The following is a 23,596-nucleotide window of genomic DNA, read 5'->3' on the forward strand; positions in this document are numbered from 1 at the left end:
TACATAGTCGCTTTGGTAAATGTCTGAAGTATATACTGGTTAAATGCCACTGACCATTATACATTTGCCCGGTATGCCCTTCATCAATGTTTCTTTGATGTTCAGTGACACTGCCCGGTATATATTTGCCCGGTACTGCGAACACTGACGTTTCTTCTAAATTATCCTTGGCAGATATTAAAATATCGAATAAATATTATCGAATCGAATATATATATATATATATATATATATATATATATATATATATATATATATATATATATATATATATATATATATATTGTATATCGCAAACTTATCAAATATTATGTATCGGGCATGAAGACTGGCACAACTCAGATTTAATACAACTTACTGTATTAGTGGAATTTTTTTATGTTACCCATTACCAAGTAATATAACCAAAACGCATTCTTCTAAAAAAAAACTCAATTAATATTTTAAAAAATGCAATATCTTGAAAACTTTATTGCAGGAAAAAAGATAATTTGATCTCATTCTTTAAGATTATGAACAAAAAAAGACTAATGAATATTTTGATAAAAGTAATTTTAAAAAAAAAGCATAATTTTAATGAGCAATTTACAAAGAATTAACTAAAAATAACTCATTTCTTGAAAAAAAATGGTGAAGAAAATCTCTTTAATTAAAGAAGCATAACTCCCAAAATTAAGAGAACTCATTACCGTACCAGATTCATTATTTAAACGAAAGCTTTATTCAAAAGCTTAAAAGAGGAATGTTATTTACTTAGAAAAGATCACCAAGTTAAGTACACCCACTTATTCTTGATTGGAAAAAGAATGTAATAAGTTATCTTCCCTTTACAGCCAATTTGGAGGGAACGACACGGCCATTGTCAAAGGAGACGGTATTTTATTAAATTCAGAAGTCTTTGTGTCCCCACTTGTCGATTAAAATTCCTCCAAAGCTTAATTCTGCCACGCTTTGACCTCAACTTCCACTAAGAAAGTAAAACGAGAGTAAACAACGTTATTTCCGTATATCTCCGAAAAGAAATGGATCTCAGGTCTTCGGGATCACAAAAGACGCTGATGAAATTTAGTGCCTCTAAGAGCGAGAAAAATAAGATGGGTCAACAAGAAGAAGCGTTGAAAACAAAGGACTAGTCTTTGTCAGTAAAAGCCTCACCACCATTAATTGGGTTTGGCATTTATTCTAGCCCACCTCTGACAACGATAGATGGCGCAAGAAAGCACACAAAATTAGCTGTTGCCGAAACAGTGGTGGCATAATTTTCGCTTCTTTTATTGGTGCTAGGGGGGCGTCAACCTCATCAAAGATTTCCCACAGGAAGCTTTTGGAACTCAGCTAATAATAAACTCCGTTGAAGAAACAACTTTGTTTAATAGTTTAAGGTTAACATAGAAAATTATTTTGACTAAAAGACACAAAAGGGGATAATATTTTGTAACAAAAAATGCATCATTTAGACGCAAAATTAAATATTTTTTTATTAGTAAACCTACACATAAAAATATTCATGCATTAAAATGTAATGATATAAATATATTTTTTTTTAACTTTTTCTTTTATCTTCAATTGAAAATCTTCAAGAAATTGTATGGCTCTTTTTTGCTACTAACAAGTTTCGATTATCATGGTTTCTTATATTTATAACTTTTACATAAACGGATTATTCAATAAATATTGGAATTAGTTCATTTTTATATTTGTTATATAACGTTTTGATGAATTTTTGATTTGCTCTATACACACTGAGTAGCATTTTTTTAACACTAGTAATTGTCTATGCCTGATATATGATAATGATTTTTAAATGGTAATCATGATTTTATTATAATATTTTGTATTTTAATAGCTTAGGAGAGAGCTTTAGTTTCAACATTTTACTTTTTATGGAGAGAGTAATAATTTTAAAAAAAGCTTAGAAAGTTTGATATAAATACTGATTGATTGGTGATATGAATTGTCAAGCATTAATAATTTATGAAGGAATATATGAGAGCAATGTACCATAGTTAATTTTAGTATTATGATGTTAGAATAGATTTCTATGAGGTATTGAAAGCAATTTCAATAATTGAGACAGTTTAAAACAATTTTGAACTAAATATGCAAACATGCACCATTAATAATTGGTAATGTATTCATGAGCACTGAATTAAATTAGCATTCGTATAAAATTATGCAATAACTTAAAACTTTTCAAAATACCCTTGATTTCACAAGAAATCATCAATTTAATTTTATGCGTATTAAATTTTTACATTCATGTGTTGTTTTAAGAATAAATATAATTAATGTACCCAATTCTTTTCCGTGAAGTACAATTTTACTCTCATTTTATGTGATACACTGTAAGCCGGGCGTAATAATCCGCGTGCGTGCTTATAGAACTTCTGGAAGATCGTTAAATTTTATTCTGAACCCAGAATCTTCGCACAGAGCTCGTGCTCTCTTTCTAACCACCCCTTTAAAAATCCCAAGGCTTCCCTTAGTACGTTAAGACTACGGAATAAACCAGCAAGCATGGTTTGGGGGTGAACGTGCCAAGAATGGGAAATGGTTCGTTAAAAACGCGAAACTTAAAGGCCGTTACGGGCTGCATTTGGAACACGAATTTGAAACTTTTGCAGCGCTATCTCGTCGTTTTAGTAATGGTATATATAAGGAAGAATCCCCGGGGCCCCCAGAAATCGGGGAATACCGCCTCTAATTTTATGCTAATGGGGCCCAGTCCCGCCTCTATGCAGTTAAATGCCGAGAATGTAAAAATGGGCATTTGCATTTTGATATATGGTCTCTGTGTATTTTTCACCCTTCACTTGCTAAAAGCCTTATTCAACACGTCAAGAAACATGATTTAAATCACCACTTCACACCCCGCAAGCCATGGCTGTAAACATGGTGTTCTTAAAGGTTCTGCATGTGAAGTACGTCAGGATATAAAATATTCCAATGAAGAAGTGTAACATTTTATTAAAGCTGACAAGCTGAAATTGAGTCAAAAGTTATGAATAAGAAATTCCATCAGAAATGCTCCAAGCCACGTTCTGAAAGCAACACGTATTTTTTTTTGAATAAAACCGTCGGAAAAGCCTTTCGAGAAGGCGCCATATACAAAAGCCCCTGAATACACATGTTTCGGAATTTTCTTTTGAGTGGTATAATGAAGCCAAGTTATAGTGGACGTCATACTTTTTTTTCCTTACAGTTTTCTTCTCAACCAGCATAAAGTTAAACATACATATAATGGGCTTATTTGAAAGAGCTCATGTAATTTTAAAAGCAAAATGAATTTAAAGAAAATCCATCTACGGAATAAAATGGCTGCAGACTGAAAGATACGTTTCATAGAAATATATTTAAAATTAGATACTTTTAAATACTATACCGTTATAATGCAATGCTTTGTTTTGACCCAAAATTTATAAATATATATTTTTATCATACTTGAATTTTATTTCTGCTCTAAACCCCTAAATTATCCGCATTTTATTCTGTATATAATTAAACATCAACCTCATGCAGGTAGAGGACATACAAAAATAATAAACAATTACATTTAAAGCATAGGATCATGAACGCTATCCGGAAAAGTTAGATGAGGTTTAAAATTAGATGCTTTCTACGAAAAAATAAATAAATATCATTTTCCATAAGTTTATTTTAACTCTATTTCCTATCGTTCGCACACAGTAAAAAATGGATACTCAAATAAATTTCACGAAACATTCTTCGTATTTGACGAAACAGTTTCTTGATATCTCCGAGTGTACATTTTGTCGAAGTGACAAAATAACTATTATCGCTTTTTTGACGAAACAAATTTCATCATTCTATTTTTTTCCGAAAATTTTTTTTGAATGATACTAAATTTATTACATATCTAAAAAATATATCTGGATGTACAAGATAGTGATATTTTTAAGAAAAATAAAATAAATAAAAATAAAATAAATTAATTATAATTTTTTTTTTATTTTTTATTTCCAATGTGCTGCACAATTGGTTTTGCCGATGAGCAGACCTAGAGCGTTCTCCAGAGGTGGTATCCACTCTTTCAGGACCACCACAATGGTGTGAGATACCGTTGGTCGTGTTAATTTGGACGTCTAGTTTCTGCCACACTAGATGGCAGCACCGAGACTTTATTTGGATGCTAAAGTGCACTAGGAATTTAATTTTGCAGGAAATGCCAAGAGCCAATGAGACACTCCAGGGATCTCTTACATGCCTCATAATCATAAGACATGGCCGCTGAGGATTTTCTGCATCCCGAAAATCCGGTGTCTGGGCCGGGAATCGAACCCGCAAATTTGAATTAATTAAATATATGAAAGGAAATAAATTGATACACTAATTATAATTTTTTTTTTTTTTTTTTTTGATTTGCGTATTTGTCATATAAAGAATATTTTAAAATATATTACATTAAACTGAATGTTTCATTTTAATTTCCTTCCCCGAATTTGTATTCAGTCTTAATTTCTTATTAAAAAGAATATCACATTAACGTTATAAAATCAGGCATAAAAACTATTGGGGTTTCAAAACTTGAAATTCAAAATCAGAATATCTTTTTTTCCCACATATTAAAGAAAGCTTCAAGATCAAGCTATTCCTTCATTGATTTAAAATTTTTAAAGGGAATTTTTTAAATACTTACGGAAGCAAGATTTTTCTTAAAATGTTAAGTGTATAGATTTTATAATAAAATAATAACATTTAACTAGATATTTCTTACCTATAAGTTATATTTTTAATTATCTTTTATTTCTCGAACAGCCGTTACAAATATAATATATACCTAATAAGTATTCGCATTAATTAGTACTATACGCTATATTTAATTTGTTGCAGGCAATCATTTTATATTATATTATATTATATTATATTATATTATATTATATTATATTATATTATATTATATTATATTATATTATATTATATTATATTATATTATATTATATTATATTATATTATATTACATCACATCACATCATATCATATCATATCATATCATATCATATTATAATATATTATATGATTAATAGTAATAATTAAACTTTTTATTTTAAATTTTACAAAATACTAAATAGTTATAATAAAAAAGTATCTAAGTTTTTTAAATGTAAAAAATATCATCCTTTTAAATTATAATTTTAACATACTTATGGATATTTTTAGTACGTGTTTCCTATTTTTTCAATGTTTTATCGATTGATAAAATGCAATAAGTATAGAACATGAACAATGCTTCGCAAATTACATACTTTGTCGTCAAAACAACGACTGATGCTGTCATTAGCTGTAGTAATATGGTTAATGACTGAGTAATGATCATTCTGTAGATATATTTAACCTAAATGGGGAAAGAAATCATTAGTAGACATCTTTGTAATAAAACAGAACAATATGTTCTTTATAACAATTGTATTAAATATTTGACGGAAAAAGTAATAATTTCGTAACTTTAAAAGACAGAACGATAATTATTTAAAGAAACTTGAATATTGAAATAAGTTTGCATTTTTTTCTACTTTTTATGAGACAGCCGAAGAAATTTTAAACATATTAAAATAATTTAACTGAAAAAAAGTTCTTTCAGAACGTAGTATTTTGAAATAGATTTATTGACTTCATAGGTCAAAATTATTATAAACCAAAAATAAATAAATAAAGCTAAACAAGACTAAATATTTAAATAAACTAATTCTGAAATTCATTCTCAATGTAAACTATTCTTAGAAATAGATGTAATTTTGTATTCTTAACATATACTAGCATGAATGATTTTTTTTGAAGCCCGATGGAATCTAGAAGAGAGGCCGACCCCCATCAGTTCACTAGACAGCGTCGAAGAAGACCGCCAAGCGATCTGTTCTAGAAGATATAAAACAATGGTAACTATCAAGGCAAGATAACGAAAACTTATTGAGGTGGCCTTGGCTCAGGCTGTAGTACAGAAGAAGAAGAAAATGTCTATATAAGAGCTATAAATGCATTGTTCCGCAGCGTATTAAAAGACGTCATCGAAAGAAAATTTGAGTTTCAAGTGTGCAGCATCAAATGTTTCAGCTGTGTGCACAGCATAACAACACATAAATTACAATATAAAATGACAGACGACCTTAATAGTTACATTTTCCTTAATAGCAATTTGTACCAATTTATATTAGATTTCAAACTTTCCCTAAAGCTTGTGTGCTAACTTAGCTTCCGTGTGAACACAAAATAAACAAAACTACACAATATCCATGATATTTTAAGCGTAAATTTCAATTTACTACTCCATATGTTAAAAACATTAGAAAGTGCGATAAAAGCATTATTTAAAATAAAATTAATGTTATCCAAGAGTGCTAAATATTTCGTAAAATTTGCATAGATAATTCGATACATTAAGCAATATATTTTTTATACCTAGTTGAATAAAAATGCCTGTTTAATAATAATTATAAAAATTCTTTTTAAATTGCAGATAAAATTTTTCAATTCATTGTTTTGGGAGACATTATCCAGCGATCAAAACAAGCTAGTAATGTTACCATCTCGCCAAGTTCAAGAGATTTAGAGGTAATAAAATAAATTATAGTATATTGTGTTGCATGTTTTAAAACATTTTAAAAAGAATTATAACCCTGTTTCTGCTGACGAAATGTATTTCGCTGACACATTAGGGGAAGAGTAAATCACTTCTAAATTATGGATCTATTTAATCGCTTGGATATCTCGTTAGAAATTAATTATGAATAACTGAGTTTGTTCATTCACCCTCTTTAAGTGCTTTATGTTCGGGAAAATAAGTGCTTTTAATGCCTATCTGAATAAAATTCAGTTTAGGTTAGATAGTTTTGAAAAATTCAAACATGTTTATTTATATACACTACAAAATGGCGGTTGAATTAATTAACTAAATATGTTGTAAAATCAATTGACGGGTGACCTCGCTTGGCATATGTCAAGAATCACATCAAAAACCAATCTTGATATTTAATAAAAAAATTACTGTTCAACTTTCAGCATCATTGCAAGCAGAATGTCGAAGTTTGATGAAGTAAATGAAAAATATTAAGGTCTATCAAATACTTTTATTCAATTTTTTAAATCAGTTGACATTAATTGCCAAAACTTGTTCGTGTAATTCAGTGTTTCTCAAACTTATGACTTTTGTGCACCCTATCTAAATTTTTCGTAACGCTGTGTACCACTAATAAAAAAATGTATGTATTTTTTACTATCAAAAATTGCACAAAAGTTAAAAATCACAAAATAGAACTAATTGACACCACTAATTATTAACTGTTAACTCTGCAAGAAAATAGCCAATAGAAAAATACGTAATCGTAAATTTTCAAGGCTAGCCTTGTTTTTAAGTGAAATTTTTTGAAATTTTCTTTTACTGCAAGATATTTTGCATAACGCGTACCACAGTTTGAGAAACACTGGTGTAATTGATAAATGATGATATGTTAAAAAAAGTAATATTTAATGACTTAAAAATTAGCTCACCATTACCCATTTGTGTATACTGAATGTCTACAATTGCCGTAAGTAAATGAGGAATATAACAAAGAGAAATATATAACAAATGAGAAATATAAAAAGAAATTCGACTTTCCCCAATATAATGATTTTAGGCATTGTAAGTGATAAATAATGATATTTAGCAGACATTTTTGACATCCTTCTTCTTTACTGGTATGATAGCCTCAGGTGGGCCCTGACCCTTTCTAGAAGTCCATTTCATACCATTCTGTATACGTCTGAGGTTTTCCAGTTTGTTATGCATGGATATCCGCCAGAACTCTTTAAAACTGTCGACAATTTTGGCTTTTGCCAGATTTGTTTTTGCCATACTAACATATGTAACGTCAATAAATAACATTACTCTTTTTTAAAAGTAATTGTAAATGAATGCAGTTGAATTTAAAAAAAAAATTATGAGTGTTATTGATATAGTGTAGCTATAAAAAAGTGTTGATTTAGTCTTCATGGAACGAAAAATTATTTTCCTTAGGCATAAGTCAAATGTTTTATATTATTAACACGTACTTGCAGATATTTTTTTCATTTTCAAATAAATTATAAAAATGAACTAAATTTTAATTAAATGTCAAAAATTTATTTCTTTTTCGATGGTTATTTATTTTTATAAATACTGAATTATAAGAAGGTATGAGTTTCGAATTTTCTAAATACATAAAAAACATATCTAAAATTATTTTTGCAATTTTGAAAAAAAATATGTGATTCATAGAAAAACAATTAAAATAAAGTGGTTTTATTATTTATTTATCTCTAAGTATATAAAATATATAGTAAGTATAATATATAGTATATAAAATAAAAAATATAAAGTATTAGTTTAAATACTTTCACAACGCATATTTCTTTTTATTTCTAATTAAAATGGAGACAAAAAATATATTTCAATAAATTAAAAATGACAAAAAATAAGGTTTAAAATTATATTTCTTTGTTAAAGAAAGCATTTCAATGATAAAATTATAATAATTTCCCTCTTTGAAACAAAATATAGTGATAAAAACAATATAAAACGAATTATTTTTTGGTAAAATATCTAATTATTTTGATCTTTTATGACTTTAAGTATTTACCATTTGAGGTATAGCAATTAGCGAACATCCAGATTTGGGTATTTGTAAAAGTTTAGCGATTTTAGATTTTTAAAGTTAAGATAATGTTTCGATAAGACAAATACCCTTTTATTTAGAACACAAAATATTATCAACCAATTGATAACATGATTGCCATTTCAACAAGCAATGATGAGGTTAGTTATATTTTAGAAATATACAAAAAAAAACCTATGAAATACAAAAAGCAAAAAGCATAAAATTAGAATTTTCAAGAGCCTTATTTCATTTCACTAATGAAATTGATCCAAGCAATTTTAAGTTACAGTAATTTAATACATGGCTTGATAATAATCTATATAATTTTAACTTTCAGTTCATAATTTTTAAGTTCATTTAGATTTCATAGTTAATTCAGTAATTTATTTTATTTAGTTTACATCTACGCTGTATTTTCATTTTAAAATTCGATATTGAAAAATATTGATAATGTAGAAATACAGATTTCAGAGGTACATGTTCATAAATACATTAAAAAAAATTCAAAATCGTTATAACCTTTTGTGATTAAATTTTCACTCAAGAAATTAAAGAAAACTGTGCTATAAACATAAAATTAATCAAATGAAAGCCTCTCGTAGAGTAATACTTTAACGTATTCCAGTTTCTAAGTATAAAAAATAAAATAGGACATTTTATCAAAATGCTATCTTTAATCACAAATCCTTTAAAGAAAACAACAAAAAAAAATTCTATTTGAGATAAAACGAGCGTATTCTCCACCTTTCGCTGAAGTTACTTACTCCACTTCAACCTAAGAAAGTCAGTCAATTTCCCTTGGCTCTTTTAATGTTATGCAAACTGCACATCTAACTGAAGTGGAATGCCAAAACGAGAGTAGAGCTGGTTTGGCGACACAAACACACATCTAATGATCTCGCCAAAGAATTACGCCCAGAGTAAGAATGTTGGCTGACTCTGCAACTACTAGGTGACTGTTTTATTGTCTTACAACGCGAAATTTCACGAAATTGTCTTTTATTCTCCCGTTCTCTGAATTCTCTTGTTTGTTTCATTCATTCTTTTAAGTATCATCTTTCCTTTCTCCGAGATTTCCTCCTTCTATACTTCTAGATGAGTGTTTTATTTGCCTTAAGGGGCTGTGGTGGAAGACTGTAAAATATTGCGTTAAGGTTCATTCTTTTACCTCTCCAGGAAGGAAGGTTATTTATTTTATGGACCTTTTCGTTCAAAAATAGTAACTTGAGTAACTCTTAACTTTTTCATTCATGTGTTATGGTAGTTTATTTTGGAATGTAATACCTATAGCGTATAAATTTGATGTCTTGTAAAAATCTAAGTTATATAAGCTAAATATTTTCAGTAGTATTAATAATTTAAAAAGGATTCAAGCTCGCTTTTTCGAAGAAAAAAAATATTTCGGTAGCTTCTGTATTTTATAGAATGTCTTATGCAAAATGTAATGTAAAATTTAAGAAAAAAGTTTAAAAAAATTCACCATCATTTTACCCACGCAGCCCGCAATTTTAAGGCTAGTAATATATTTTGAATAAAGGGACTCTTGAAAATATTCGGTTTCTTTTTTCTTTTAATCTTTAAATTTGAAATTGTGAAGCATATGAAATTTTAATTTTTTTCTAAATTGCTCTATGAATAAATATTAATGAACAATTTAATTATTACATAATTTCAAAAATTTAATAATTTTTACAATATTTAAAAAAGTAATAGTAATATATTATTGTTTTAAAATTGTGTTTGTTGTTTGAATTGTGAAACAAACAAGTTTAAACAAGTTTTGTACAAACGAGTCAAAAGTTGCTACGAATACTTCACAATAGTCGCAAATTAAATTTAAAATATATTATTTTAAAAATTATTTTTATAAAGACTTATATTTTCATTTGTTATTGCAAAAGTACGGGGAAGTTAGGTATAAAAATGAAGCACCGAATTCAAAATTTTTGGAAAAGTAAATAAGAAATTTGAAGGACAGCCTTTACAGGATTTAAATACAGAACATCACGCATTTGAATCAAATGGTGTTAAATACGGGAATTGATAGAAAAAATGAACAAATTAAAATAAGAAAATTTCAGCCCATGTCAACTGAAAGCAATCTCTTTTTATGCTCTTATATTTTGAATTTTCATGCATTGAAAACAATTATAATATCACATTAGAGGTGAATATTATAAACATGAATTGTAAATTAGAGAAGTATTTTACATTTTTTTTATAGAAAAAATCAATAATGCAAATAAATTCATTTCTTAGCCAAATTTAATAATCAAAAAACAAATATTGATTTAAACAGTTTTCTTATGTTTGAATTTCTGTGTTAATTTTTTGGATAATATTTATTTTAACTGATCTAACAATTTATTTAATAAAACTTTTAATTCACAAAAGATGCTAGCTAGTAGGCAAAATTTTGTAACAAATGAATATCAAATATACTAAGAAAAAAAATACAATTTTAAGAAATGAGTTAATGTTATTACATTTTCGAATTAAGTGCAGTGGACGTATGAATGTAAAATTAATATACCGTTACTTTTTTTAACTTGATCAATTGAAATTCCGCTATTGTTATAATATTTTCACAAAATCTCTTCATACACTTCGTGAATCCTTTTAGTTTTACAACACATCATTTAGGAAATAATGCGTTTCATTAATTATTTGCGCTAATGTCGGAGATTTAACTTAGCTAGCAGTAAGATGTTTTTTTTTAGCTTTAGATACCTACTAATTCGATTAATTTTAAAACTTGCATTTTACCTTATTGCTTCCTGTTTGTATTAAATAGAATTGTTTGTTCCTTAATTATGATTTTTTTCTCCCATTTCGTTAATAATTTAAAATTTGTAATTGATATAAATTTTTGCTGTTTATATAACAACTCAATTTTATAAGAAATTAAAATTTAAAATAAGCATTGAATGAAATATAATAATTTCATAGAACTTTAGAGAATTGAAATGATATAATTGCAAAATGTGAGTTTAACTGATATTCGTAAAAGAAAAATAAAGTTTAGTTGGCATTCCAAAAGTGCAATAGATAGAAATTCAATTATGAATTTGCATTTCAGTTAAAAAATATTCAAATATATTTCAATAACTTATTTTAATCGGGACAAAGAAAACATTCAAACATTAAATCTCAAACAAAATCGCACAAATGAGATCAAACAAAATTAATCTTTTATTTGTGCACATTCAGATGAAGATTAAATTAATCAAAACTAAAATGAGAAAGCTATCTTTAACATTCTTTTATTAAAAGTATTGTTTTATTTACGAGTGACAAATCTGAATTTAATCTTTGGAAAATAAATGCATTTCAATAAACTAATTGACAAACAAAAGCGTTACTCTTTCAAATGTAGGCAAATGATATCTCAGTAATAAATGTTAAAGAAATATATAAAATGCTTAAAAACAATTTTATATTAAATTGGTATTTAAGATTTTATTATAAGTGAAATACTTAATTTTAATATGAAAGCTATATTTATATGTAAATAACTAAATGAAATGAAAATAAAAAAATAATAATAGATTAATAAATCATAAGATATATTCATTGCTAACATTAAAATTAGGTTTTTTAAGCGCAAATTTTTCCAAGATTATTAGCTAAGTAATAACTCAATTCTTAAACAATAAGATTTACCGAAATACTTTACATTTTTTAAAGGTTTTTTTTCTTTTTAAACTACCAAAATATAAAATATATATTTAGAGTGCTCAAAAATTATCAACGTTTATTTCAAGATTTTCTAGACGTGAATAAGGAAAACAAATTTTAAAAACAGAAAACGTGAACTTAATAACGAAAAAGAATTAAAAAAATGTGTACAGATGATAAGCAAAACTTGAAAAACCGCGGAAGCGAAAAGAGGCAAATAAGTGCAGAGTTCAATTTCAAGCCCTTTGGGTAATATAATTCACTTTCAAAATAAACAGAATAAATAAACACGTTTATTCAATTTCCGTATTTAAGCTCTATATTAGTAAATAGCTAAAAATAACATAATAAATGGAAACAAAGTCAAAAATGCACTTAAATGAAACAAGAGGTCAACAAGAGTTGCAGTGTTGAATTAAACGTAAATTTTACAAACTGATATGAGAATTTTTGAGCATAAATAAACGGTTCGAATTAAAATCTTTCAGTTTGCTCATAACCCCTCTCAAGAACTTCTCCAAAACACTCTCAGCAACCGCACACCTGCAACTTTAACATACACACACACACGAACAGTGTGCAGAGGCCTCACCAACTAGGAAGGCAAAATAAGGTATGCAAATGGGCGAAGACGGTTCTTTTCAACACAAAAGGACCCATGGAACATACTGCTTGTCTTAAGAGGCAGAAAGAACCGAGTCTTCTAATTGAAGAAGGAGGATAAGGTTGGGGGGACTTTGAAAAATTTTCGTGACTCTATAAAGTCTTCCCCATCCTTTTACCATTCCTCTGGAGAAATCTTGGGAAAGTCTCTCCTCTTTCTTATCCTTCATTGTAGATGAGGAGAAAGATTCTTATCCTAAGGTTTCCTCTTGCAATCGAAAAGAGGGAAGAAAAGTGCTTGCAGATTTTATCTCGCTCAATTAAGATGCGAGGGTTTGTTTGGAAGAGTTGATGGATTAAGTTTCCCGGGACATAGGTGATAGGAAAATGATTATTCAGGATGATAGCGGAAGAACTGGGTATAAATTTGCATTACCGCCTATTGATTCTTTGCTTTTTTTTTTTTTTTTTTTTTTTTGTGAATTTGCCTCCCACCTGTGCTACTTTAAGGTAAGTCTTTAAACGAAACTGTGGAGATTAAACTCCTAAAATGAGCCAATTCTTTCAAGTTTTCGCATTCAAATGACGATCATGGGTGATTTTGAAAATAGACTTTGCACGTTGAAACTGATTTTTCTTTTTTAAACTTTGTTTATGTTTGAAAGGAATTTATTTTACAAAAGAGCAATTCTTTGGTGAAATAGTTTCTAAATTGAAAAGATTTATTACTTTATACTCTTAGTTTAAACTATAATTATATACTAATAGGATATCCACCTTAAATTTATAGTTGTGGCTTATTTTAACTACATTAGAAATAAGATTTTGTTAATTATACTCATGTTTAATATAAAACTTATTTCTAATGGAGTTTTAATAAATAACAAATACTACGAAAGAGCATTTGCAATAAAAATTCTATACGCTTTTTATTCTATGTATTTTATGCAGGAGAAAGGGGGTGGGTAAGACCGTGCAGTGGGATAATTCCGTGCAGTGGGTGAGATCAGTTGATGGGTTGAGACCAGGTACCTTGATTGTGTCGAAATCAGTTCCGTTTTCAAGCGAGCAAACTCTGAATTTCATTTTACAAGTCAAGAAGAAGAACCTACAATTTCAGCGTGTCGTTACTTATAGTATTATCTATTTTAATAGGTTTGTTTAACTACGTCAACTCTCTATTGTTATTTTGTTTTTAAACTATCATTATTTGATAGTCATAAAAATTATATTTAGTCCAGCTTAGTATTAGTTTAAAGATTAATACCCTGAAAAACAAAAATGATATACACTGTTAGAAATTTCTGTGTTTAATGTTTAAATAACAATTTATTTCATTGTTTTTTTACCATAGTCAAGAGAAGCAATCAAATAACGATAAATAAAACTTTATTCAAACTGTCAACTGTTAGAAGAAACGTTTATTAACTGATTTCACTTAATACGGTAAGACAACCAACATATATCCATCCAAGGAAGCCCGAAAGCTGCAATGCAGCAAAAGACGGACAAGTATGTTACGTATATGCCACATGTGAATAACATGCATAAAATTTCAAAATTGCTATATTAAATAAAATTGCCTGCTACTTTTTCATTGAAATTCAAGTATTTCTAAATTCGATTTTGAGTTTGCGTACCCGGTCTTACCCCACTTGTGGGGTAGAGCCGAGTCATTTGACTTTTCAAAAAAAAAAAAAAAAATCATTCATGAAAATGAGTACATCTATGACTTTTAAGGAGACATATAATGTATACAACTAAATAATTAATATCTTGATTAAAACTGGTAGTTTTTATGTCGTACGGTTCGAACGGGCCTTCGAATCTTAGATACGCGGATTTACCCTACTCTCCCTTATTTATTATTTCAATGAAGTAACTTGGATAGGGTAAAAGAATTTGCTGTAAATATACATCAATGTCCATTGATTCCTTCTTTTGGGATTATACAATTAACTGAGGTTTAATTCGAGAGATAGTTAATTGGCAGTATCTTAATAGAATCTAAGAAATTCGTTGTTATAATCATTATTCTTCATCATTTTTTTCTATCGAAACTTTAAAAAATAGCAACCAGAGGTGTGCGGAAGAAAATATGAACTTAAGTATCAGACCAAAGAAGTCATTAAAATAACATTTAAGGGAGCTAAAATATTTCATTTATTAAGATTATTTTTTATTCTGAAATTAGATTTTTGAACAGTTACATATATGACTCAACTAAAATATTTTATGAATAATGAAAATATGACTTTCGAACAATTTATATGAATATCAAACAACTGAAGTCATAGATAATTAAAATTTCTAACAATACTTGCATGTAAGAAAATTTTAAGAAACTTTTGCTGGAGAAATTACATTTTTTTAATGATAGAATACTTTTCTCTTACATTTACATCTGGAGAAACTAAAATTATGCATTTATATTTCAATAACCAAGTGCATATTTCCGGTATTTTTTAAAGATCCTGAAATGATTAATTCATTTTTCTAGGAACAACTGTTCACGCTATTAACTTCCAAGCATCAAACACACCTTAACATGCAAATGATTGCAACATCTATTAAATACTTGAGCAATACTGAGGGCAAATATATCGAATTGAGTTAAGAAAATCAACTGGTTTGTTAGATATATTTGTTAAAAGCATCAAAACTTTTTATTTATATATTTTTTAATTTTTTCGTAACCTTGGTAACCTCCCTGCTATAGTTTAGGAACTAATCTCTTTAACTCTTACCTTATATTCTCATGCGATTGTTCTCCGGTATTAATTTGTATTTGTTCTTCTGAAAATTAGTTCCTTGTATTATTAAACTACTTTAAGACAGTATAATTTTGTAATTAAATAATTAAGTTAAATAATTCTACAGAAAAAGTATAACATTGATAAAATAAGTTTTATCAATGTTGTATTTTTTTTATCAGTTTTTTTAAGCAAAAATACAGTAAATAATGCAATCAAGTTGAGCATTTTCCAACGATTTGCTCTAATGTAAAACACAAATAATCGCATCAACTAGATTTAACTGGAAAAAAAATAAAAAATACCATAGAATGTTATTACTTTCAGCAAATAATAACATTCATGAAATAAAATTAAAATAAAAATTCAGAAGATTTTTACAGAATATATAACTGTAGAAGTTCGTAAATGGAAACAAAAAAAGATTTTTTTTTTAAAGGAAAATATTTATTAATGAAAATACTCAAAAAGCAACATAAATGAATAAATAGAAGATAGGTATAGAATTACAATGCATAAAATTCTTTACCAATTTTCAATGTACATTGCGAAATAAATAAATATACAATGCAAACAGATACCAGACAATAAAAAAGAATACTGCTTTCATATTATCTCAGCAAACTCAAATATTCTGCTTTTTTAAAACCTATTTTACGAATCTTAGTAACGTTTCTAAAAAAATAAATTATTAAAAACATTTTTAAGAAATTTACTCCTCAATAATTATTTATCTTTTCCACTTCGACAAACTTTGCTTTGTGTTGTTTTCCCGTTAAGCAATTTATCTTTAGATATAACTTTATTTCATTGAAAAAATAATTAAAAGTAACTAAGATTTTGATTACCTAAAGTAGGATTTGAAACAAAAAATTAATTAATAATTTTACTTAAAAGGCTTATTGCGATATTTTTCGCTTCATTTAATTTCAACTCACTTTGATTGTATTTTTTATTTTTTATTTATCGTTTAGAGTTATCATTTGCTATTAACATATATTTAAAAAGACAGAATTATTTACTTGTATCAATTATTTAATTTTCCGTTAATCCAAACTATTTTTTTTTTGTAATTTTTATCGGTGCTTATTCTCAGAAGCAGAAAAGTGAATAAGGCTTTAAGATATAAAATGAAAAAAAAAACTGTTTTTATGAAAATATATTGCAGAGTACGTCAGGCTTTCACTTTCCAGAAAGATATAAATATATAGAACGGAGCATAATGCAAAAAGGAATATTTGAGAAAAAGAATAAAGTAGAAAAAAATATATGCGCTCAGATTTCTAAGCTTCATGAAAAGTTCTCCATGAATGCAATTAACGCTCTTACTCCGAATTTTCGAATATTTTTTTTTTCTTTTCCAACAATCTCTGAGATCCTTTATAATGGAAATCGATTATCTATTTCTTTGATGAATACGAATTTTACGGAATTATATTTTGTTTACAACCAAGTGCTTTTTAGATTGAATTGCGTATACTTACAGCTAGATTTATATTCCTTTTTTCAGAAGAGTTTCAACGGGAATATAGTTGTAACTCAGTTTTGGAATATTTTTATTTTTAAACAAGTAAATGCATTTGAAGGGTTCTCGTATTTTTTGATATATTCCGAAATCTTTTTTTTATCGCTCTGTTGGGAAATAATGTAAGAATTTGAAGAGAATTTTGGGCAGGGAATTCTTTATGCACTGAAGATTAAATTGAAGTTTGAATCCCATAAAGAGAATAAGGATTCAATCTTTATGTTAATTACACTTTTCCCCATAAAAAATGAGTAACCTGTTGACTAAGGGAAATTATTTTATCTTCTAGAATAATGCCTTTAGTTTTTCCCTTTTTGTAAAATGCTTCGTTTTATGCTATGCGTCGAGGGTTTTATCCTGATTTACATCGTTATGTAATCCACTTTATTTTACCCTTCTTTCTTGGAAAAAATGTCCTGCTTAATTTCAACTTTCTTATAAATTAATGGTGACACCCGCTTAAAAAACAAAATAATTAGAAATGGGAAACATTTGGGAAGACTTAACACGTTTTTCAATTAAATAAACTTAAAAATTAATGAACATTTTTTAAGAATTTATATTTTTAAGCATCGTTTTGATGACAGCTGTGGGACTCTATTGTTTTTAGCAGAAGAATAGAATTTTATTTTATATGTTTATCATGTTCATGGCAAAGTATTGGTTTTGTAATAATAGCTACAGCAAATATAATAAATAGAAACAAAACTAAGTGCAATGGTATTTTTAATATGAGACTGAAACTAATGATATGTAAGAACAATAATACAATGCAGGTGCTCTGATGTAATACAGGTACTATGAGAATGTTACATTATCAAATCTTATTATTGATATGGATAAAAATTATTTTTCTCTCATGAAATTTAAATGAACAAAAAGAGAGTGTTAGAAACTTAGTGAAGAGTGATTCTGTTATTAAAGAATAAACGTTATAGTTTTTTTAATATGGAGTTGAAAGGGTAAAATTTTGAGCTTGTGTTCTAGCTAACTTAAAATTCGTTCTTTTAAATAATTTTATATACTGCTTCACGATAATATACATGCACATAGCATGTTATGATTAAACTTTCAGAAACAACCATTTTTCATTATTTTTTTTAATTATTGTTCGCTATTTGCTTTAAATTTGTCACATTAGTGATTTTATTTAAATTACACTTTGACACATAAATTTTTACTCCAGGCATTTGTAACTTATTTGACAGTACTGAATAATTATTAAGCGGTAGAGGTAATAAAGGAGAGTGAAATCGTGTAGTGGGTTTTACCAGGTACACAAATTGTTGCTGAAAGTAGTTTTTTTAGTAGATCCACTGAATTCCACTGTTTTAGTCAAGTATTGGTGTGTTGTTGTTGTCTAATTCACTATGATGTTGATTCCACTATGTTGGTCTGTGTTGTTAATTCAGTATGTTGTTGATTTTACTATACCAATCCTCTATTGTTCATTTTGTTTCAAATTAATCTTATTTATTGGTCATTACAATTCTAAAATTTATCTTTAGTCCATCTTATTCGACGTTTACCAAATATTCATAACCAGAAAAAACAATAAGGATTTAATCCAATAATATTTCCTTTCTGTCACGTTACGCTACGCTGCACGCTTTATGTTACGTTCGTTCTGTTACGTTAAATTACACATTTATGCCTTCACTCGATTGATTAGCCTGTGCTGGGTCCACGAAAGCTACAATTCAATGGAGAAAGAAAGCAAATTCATCCAAGGTCGTACAAAGATTTTACGGGCCTTAAATTTATTATGAACCCCATTCTCAAAACAAATAAAGTCTAAATTTCATCTTTTGTAAAATCTATGAGGACATTTTATACATAATTGTAATTTTTATGCATATATTCTCTGCAGTTTAAAAAAACTAATTGAACAACACAATATTTCTTGATAGAAATTTTTGTCGGATACTAAGCTGTCCCGGGGCTCCAAGCAATTGAATCTCTTTCTCTTCTCCTCTTTGAGTATGGCTTTGATTACGCATATAAATTGCATGCATAACTTTCTTGAATTGCCATATAAAATGGAAATGCCTGAGACTTTTTCACAGAAATTCTAACATACCTAAATTTCTCACAGATTTAACATATGTACCCGGACATACCCATAGAGTGGGGTAAAAATTATTTATAAGGAAAAATTATTTATAAAGAGTAGCACATCTATGACTTTTTCATGAAGAATATATTGTACACAACTGAACAATTGATGTCTTGATCAAATCCGACAGTTTTTAGGTCAGACAGTTTAGCTACAACAGGTTTTCTTACCTTAGCTACGCTGTTTTACCCCACTTTCCCCTTCATGTAGGTAAGTTTATTTGACTATATGGAGGTAAGTTATAGAATATTTATTTAACTATTCATCTTCAATCTAATAGGCATACAGTTCTTATAAGGTATGTAGGGATTAATAGATAGAGAATTGTTATAATTTGGACTAAATTGTAAAAAAAAAACAACTCAAAATAGAACTAAATCGTGTTAAAATAGCTCGTTTATCAAAAATAGTTGGATTCGAAAATCCCTTGTATTCAAAGTTGAAACAACATTGACTGACTCATTTAAGAGCAGAATGTATGTGATGGACTGCCGGCAGGATATGAACCAAGGACCTTCGGTTTTGTAGTAGGGGGCTCTAACCAGCACAGATGTGCACCCCAGTTCAGTAAGAGTTAGCTATATTATATAGTAATTTTGATTTCATTTTTTTATTATGTTGCCATAGCTTAAAGAATATATGTCACGATTAGTCATTGCGGCAGCCGATATATAAAGCTTCCTAACTCTTCCTCGACTGAGGTGTATAACTATGGGAATAAAGAACATCCTTTTATGTACCTGGAGGTTATTGATTCGAATTCTGTCGCTAGCCAATGAGCTTCCCTTTCAAACATTCTCCATCCACATGCAATGTGCTCAACGCTGTTTCAATTTTGAGTACATGAGCATTTCATACGCAACTATTATTTACTTTGGAACTATTTTGACACATTTTTGATATATTTTGAGAAACCCATTCTAACATTTTTAAGAAACCTTTTTTGAAGCATGAAATATAAGGCGTCTAAATCAATAAAACGATCTGTTAAATCAAAGTATTACGCTTATTTTGTAGTGCAAAAAAAACTTTATGCGGCAGAAAAATAATTTATTTTATAAAAAACTATAATCAAACTATGTTTCAGATTTACAACTTTATACATGAACTGAATTCATGTCTTAAATCTAAAGAACTATTAAAACATTGCTTTAAATTCAACACAAATTATTTCTTAATATATATTCTAAAAATAAATACGAAAGTTTCAGACAGCGATTGAAAAGTTATTGCATGTTCCAGACTCTTCATATTGCAGTAAATTAACTGTCCTCGTGAATATGATTAGAACAATTTAATGCATAGGGCAGTTGATATGTATGGCCATAATTCACAACTTCCGATGCAGTTGCCTTTTTAACGACCTTTAAGTCAAGCAGGGAAAATTTATTTCGTGTTTTAAAAGCAATAATATTTATTGCTTAGTACTCTTCCTGAAACAGATTCATGTGAGTCAAATGAACTAAACTCCATTTTCTTTTTCATTATCGAAAATTTTAAAAAATACTCTGTGCTGTTACTAAAGTGTAAAGAACTTTTGAATTATTTACAAAAATATATTCAGATGAAGTTGTTACAAACGTAACTAATGCAGTTGATACAGTCAGTTTAAAACAAACTTAAAATTGCAAACATTTTAATATATATATATATATATATATATATATATATATATATATATATATATATATATATATATATATATATATATATATATATATATATATATATATATATATATATATATATATATATATATATATATATATATATATATATATATATATATATATATATATATATATATATATATATATATATAATATACACCGAAGAGCTATTATATTATGACCACCCTAATAACATGTAGGACCACCTTTAGCCCTCAAAACTGCTAGCACCAGCCGTGGCATTGATTCCAAATGGTGCTGATAGGTAGTCTGAGGTATCTGGTGCCAAGCGCTCACCTACTGGTCCTGCAATTCCCTCACATTGCAAGGGGGTAGCGTGGCAGCACGAATTTGGTTTTCCAAGTAGGACCACAAATGCTCTATTGGATTAAGGTCAGGTGAATTTGGGGGCCAAGACATGACTTTAAAGTCACTGGAATGTTCCTCGAACCAATCCTTGACGATTCGACCCATATGACATGGTGCATTATCCTGTTGGTAAACACCATCACCCTGCAAGAAAAACTGTTCCCATGAATGGGTGAACTATGTTCAAGTAGCTTACAGACGTCAGGGATTGTTCCATGAGAATTATGGGTCCTAATGTGCCCCATAAAAACATTGTTCCTGGACGAGAAACCATGAAAACCTGGGCGAGGCTATTGTTATAGATAGAGGGTGGTCATAATGTAATGGCTCTTCGGTGTATATTTTGATTAATTTACGAATCTATAAAATATCATTTATGCTGATGTTTTGTGTTTCTGTTTAATCGCTTACTTATGTGATGCATTGATATGAATTATTTTCCTTGTGATTGTAAATTGTAGTGTAAATTTTGCTCTATTGATTGTCCACACATGCTTTTTCCACACATGCTTTGTTTTAGAAATAATAATGTTGATCTAATAATTTCAAGCATTCCTATTGTCATTTTATTTCAATAATAGTTTTTATGTAAACAACAAAGATCTCATTTGAAAACATTTGATATCTGCTTAAGAACTTTTAAATACATTGTGATGTTTAAAAGGTCTTTTTATTTTTAAAAATAACGAATAGTATTAACGTGAAATGAACTTGAAATATTATTTTCCACACATAAATAAGTAAAGTTTTCCACTCAGATCTTTTAACAAAATAAGTTTAAAACTTTATAAATTCAGCTCTCGCCAAAAACAAACTGTCGCTTTCATCATTGCAGACATTTCCATGCCTTTTTAGTATGCACTATGTAAACATTAAAGTAGCAAATTCAAAAGTTACTTATAGACAACAAAAAAAATCCATATAATACTAACATGCTATACAAGAATAAATAAGTTACATACGTGTATCAACTTCAGTTAAATCTTATAAATTCAGCATTCGTCGTCAGTATATCAACGCTTTCATCATTCCAGCAAATAAACTTTCATGCCTTATTAGTATATACTTTGAGCAGTAGCCTGAAGTGCATACTTTGGTGCACTTATTCAAAGGGAGGAGACAGGAAAACAGTCAGCATTCGTAAAGTCTTCTCTTGAAAGCCCTTGAAGTCTAACTAAACCAACGACCTATGCAATTAAAATACTAGAGAGAATGTTAGCTTAGTAAATGATTTTCATAAGGACGTAATCAGGGCTATTAGGATGTGCACATAATCTTTTGATGAGTTAATTTTAGTTGGAAGTTTCAAAATTCAACCGCGTTGCCATGGATACAGTCCTGCTTGAATCGATTAGATGGAGATACGTTTGTATATTCTTAGTTGACATTGAATTTGATACGTTTTGGATATTACATATTTGTATAACAAAGTTCGATTTTAATGTGTTATTAAATTAAAATTGTATGATAAACATTACTTAAAATAGACACGCAAAACAGTATTAGATATTATACTCTTTCAATTTTCATATTATACCCCTTCAATTCATTTTTCAACTTATGTTTTGTATATAAATATGCTAATGTGATATTTTATATCAATTTGTAATATGTTATAATCCGGCCAGGTGGCCGAGCGGTTAGCGTGCCTGGGTGCGAGGCCAATGGTTGCGGGTTCGAATCCCGCTTAGGGCGTGGTTTTTTCTCTCAGTGAATTGTCCTCTGTTGTTTGAATGTACCCCACACCCTATGAACGGATATTTAAGGCAGTGTGGCGTGGGTAGTGTTACTCGCCTTGGTAACGGAGGTCGCAAATTGCTTGGTCACAGGTAGCTATCGGGTAACGGTTAAAAGCAACACATTCGGCATCTTCCTTTGTGAAATAAAAACTAGTGTTCAGTGCCTGCCGTTAAGAAACAAGTAATATGTTATAATGTTTTGTATATCATGAGATTAACTTGGAAATTACTACTAGCTCTTGCTTGCAGCAGATTTTTATTTCGAAAAGTCAAAAGTGTTTTAAAATTTCTAGATCTTCTTGATAAATTTTTTGTTTTTTAAAAAAAAAACGTACATTTTTTTTAATGAAAATACTTGCAATTTTTTTAAAACTGCCAGAAAATGTTTAGTTTTGAGAAGAAAACTTCGAAAGGATGGAAAATTTTACAATAACGATCAAAAATATTAAAACTTTCGAAAAACAAAAGTAATTTGTGCTAAATAAATTATTCGCAAAATGCTAATCAACTAAT

General features: G+C 28.3%; 1 protein-coding gene across 1 annotated transcript in view; it reads left to right on the forward strand.

Annotated features, from left to right (window-relative positions):
- Positions 1-23,596, forward strand: part of LOC107455277 (teneurin-m) — a 467,942-nt gene that overhangs the window by 218,920 nt on the left and 225,426 nt on the right. The window contains exon 4 of the mRNA XM_016072782.4: positions 6,473-6,567. The gene's annotated coding sequence lies outside the window, so the exon portion shown is untranslated. The remainder of the gene's footprint in view (positions 1-6,472; positions 6,568-23,596) is intronic.

Source organism: Parasteatoda tepidariorum, chromosome 1 (genome assembly GCF_982258835.1).
Source record: "Parasteatoda tepidariorum strain Cologne lab strain chromosome 1, Ptep-v5.0, whole genome shotgun sequence".
In the NCBI taxonomy this organism is placed as follows: domain Eukaryota; kingdom Metazoa; phylum Arthropoda; class Arachnida; order Araneae; family Theridiidae; genus Parasteatoda; species Parasteatoda tepidariorum.